The sequence below is a fragment of the Protopterus annectens genome, chromosome 7.part0 (assembly GCF_019279795.1).
Source record: "Protopterus annectens isolate FY-2018-M chromosome 7.part0, PAN1.0, whole genome shotgun sequence".
Lineage (NCBI taxonomy): Eukaryota > Metazoa > Chordata > Ceratodontiformes > Protopteridae > Protopterus > Protopterus annectens.
This window is the reverse complement of record NC_056739.1, coordinates 1,124,002,402-1,124,005,997: the sequence shown is the minus strand read 5'-3', so window position 1 is coordinate 1,124,005,997 and position 3,596 is coordinate 1,124,002,402.

The following is a 3,596-nucleotide window of genomic DNA, read 5'->3' as shown; positions in this document are numbered from 1 at the left end:
CCAACCTAGACCTGCAGGCAAAGCTGCTGCCTGTTAGGTCCTGGTGCTTTAACTCATGCAGCAATTGGCTGCAATTTATGAAAGGGGTGGGGAATGGGGCAGGAAGAGCCCTGCAAAGATCGCTGCTGTAGGAGCACTTTGTTTTAAGCGCTTCTACAACCACTAAAAAAATGACAGAGATTTTTTTTTTCCTAATGAGCCAACAATCCATCCATTCTTCCAGCCAGCTAGCCATCCATCTAGCCATCCAGCCATCAATTCATCCAGCCAGCCAGCCATCCATTCATCTAGCCAGTCAGCCATCCATTCATTGAATAGAGTCAGTGAGGGCTCTGCCTAACATGGACTGGGATTTTCTGAGGTGGAGCATGTCCATTAATTCAGGATTGGACATGGCCTGGTGTCGGGTGAGATACATCCCAAATGGGGCATTGTACTCAATCATTGGCCTGATAAGAGATAAGGTGGGCAATCACTTTGGCAATGGAAGGATGTTTGTGGCACCCAGTTTAGAGTCTGACATAGCTCCAGCAACTCTGACCCTGTGGGTTCACATTTAAGCTGGTGAGTTTGTCTATGATGCCCGAGTGGGGTATTGTGTCATGTGTGAACTGCCAATGGCCTTAGTGACTGTTTCGGGCATCTGAGATGTAGGGAGGCTACACTAGCATATCTGGGAGTTTCCACCCAGGTTTCTAACATAGCTAAAGAAGGCGAAGCCAACCAGCCAGCCAGCCAGCCATCCATTCATCCAACCAGCCAGCCATGCATTCATCCAACCAGCCAGTCATCCATTCATCCAGCCAGCCAGCCATGCATTCATTCATCCAGCCAGCCAGCCAGCCATTCATGCAGTCAGCCATCCATTCATGGAGCCAGCCATTCATTCAGCCATCCATCCATTCATGCAGCCAGTCATCCATTCATGCAGCCAGACATCCATCCAGCCAGGCATTCATTCATGCAGCCATCCATCCATCAAGCCATCCAGCCAGTCATTCATCCATCCAACTGCTACTCCCACCAACCAGCTAGCCACTCCAGCAGCCAGCCAGCTAGCCTCTTCAGCAGTCAGCCAACCAGCCACTCCAGCAGCCAGCTAGCCAGCTAACTAGCCACTCCAGCAGCCATCTGTTGTACCCATAACAGCATCTCCTTCACCGCTCCTGTGGTGATGTCATGGTAGAGGGTGTGGCCAGTGTCATATTGGCCACACCCCTATGTCCCACTTTGGCCTGCTTAAAAGGTGGCAACCCTAGAGCGGCGCCTTAGGTGACTGCCTAGTTGGCCTATGCCAAAGGTCGGCTATGTGAACAGTATTGCATAATATCGGTGCACAGTTAACAGTGATAGAATAGCAGATGAATCATTGTTAAAGTGTGCTTTTTATAATATATTGCATTCCGTTTCTGTTTGTTTTTTATGTAGACAACAGCTAATATGCCTACATTTCAACATTCTATATTTTGGATTTACGTACCGCGCACTTACAGCAGTGGCCAGATTCAACTACTTAGAAAGTCTTGTATATTCATTTTAATGGTGAAGGTCTTCACCTGTTTATTCAGAGTAATACTAGCAAAAACAGTCATACGCAGGGTGGTGGGCGGAGTTTGGGCGGTCCTTGCTACTGCACATCTGGTGGGGTAGTTCTAATACAAAACCCAGTATTATTTATGTCTTTGGACAAAATTCTTCAACAAAGAAGTAGTAAGGTATGGTTTGAATATATTCAACAAGCGAGATGCATTATGTATGGCACTGCAAAGCTTTGCCATGAAAAAACATGTCTCACGTTAAACAATTTGAACAAAGATCGCTGCCAAGTGTAGTTTGTAAAAGAGTGATCCATAGCTAAGTAAACGAGAATAAGCCGTATTTTAAAATATATTTCTGATTTGAGTCTTTTGTCCCTGATCCTTGAGGAAAAAAGTTGAGAACTACGACTCATACCTCTCAACCATTCATCTCCTGAGCCCACATAATGTGGAACAACTGGACAAAATGTGTAACACATACTAATAGGTTCATAGGTTGGTTCATAGGTTGGTACTAGGCTATCGGCCCTAGGGCCTATACAAGCCTAGTCATAACAATTCCCTGGCTATTTCTTCCCACACTATTTACTTCCCTGGACCCCTGTCTAGTAGGGCGACAGACATGATCCCAGGGGTGAATTTCCTTTCTCCCATCCAATCATCAATGTTCCTTTTGAAGATGCCCAAAGAGGTGCTCTGCTTGACATGTATGGGCAGTCTATTCCAGGGTCTGGGGAGTCTCTAGGTCAGGAACATATCCCTCCAGCATGTTTTGTTTATTGTGATGACAAGGTTTAGATCCCTGGAGCATGTGGCTCTGAGGGATTGGGATTTCTTTAAGTGTAGCATGTCCAACAGCTCTGGGTTTGACATGGCCTTGTATGTTAAGCAGAGATCGCCTCTGAGTAGACGATATGTGACAGGGTATAGCTGGAGTTTTTTAAGGCGGTCAGCATAGGGCATCTGCTTTAGGCCTGTGATTCTTTTAGTGAGGTATTTCTGCGGCCTTTCCAGTTGTTGCAGGTGTCTTGAGAGGTACATACTAAATGGGACGTTGCATTCTATAATGGGTCTAATGAGGGATGAGTACGGTGGGACAATGACCTCCTTTTTTCTGGATGAAAAGCCCTTAGTGATGAGGTGTGCCACATAGAAGGATTTCCTGACTGTTGTGGCGATGTGGTTATCGAAGGTGAGACCACTGTCCACCTGTGTCCCTAAGTCTCTTATCACACTTTCAGTGTTTAGTGTACTGCCACCTATGTGGTAATTCATGGGTACATGTTTTTAACCAAAGGGGATAACTATACATTTCTTGGCATTGAGCTTGAGCCCATGGCTCTGGCACCAAGCATTTGTTTTTGTAAGGCCCTTTCGTAGAGTATCCACTTAATTTGGAGATTCAATAATGGCTCTCAGTTTGCAGTCATCTGAAAACTTTGTTAGCCAGAGTCCCTTAGTATTGGCCTGTACTTCAGAGAAGTAGATGCCAAACAAGAGTGGTCCCAGTACTGAACCCTGAGGTACTCCACTTGTCACTTGTCTGGAGCTGGATTTGGAGTCAGCTACTTTTACAGTGTGGGTTCTGTCAGTAAGCCAGTTAGCAACCCATCGAGTGACGTAGGGATTAATGCCCAGCTTAGTAAATGTATCTATTATTCCAGATCGGGGGATGGTGTCAAAGGCCTTGGCGAGGTCCGTATAGGTTGTGTAATGGCTTACTAACATCTTTAACTAGGAAGGTCATAGTCATAAGATGGTCAAAATATGCTGGTTTTACTTATCAAAAAATATTTAAATGAGTTAATGTGATTCATTTCTATTTACCACTTATATCAGTTAAAATGTTCCTAACAATGAATATGTGGCAGACCCTTTCAATTTGAAACCTCGAGGAGCGTTCCCTTTTTAAGACTACAAATGAGGTACGCTCCTCGTAATGAGGTATACCTGAGAGAACTGTTTTCTTACCCACTTAGCACCTAAATATCGCTACTTTCCAGTAGAGCATTTTTAAATTATTATTCGAAGACATTGTTTAAAAAATTCTGCTTTAAA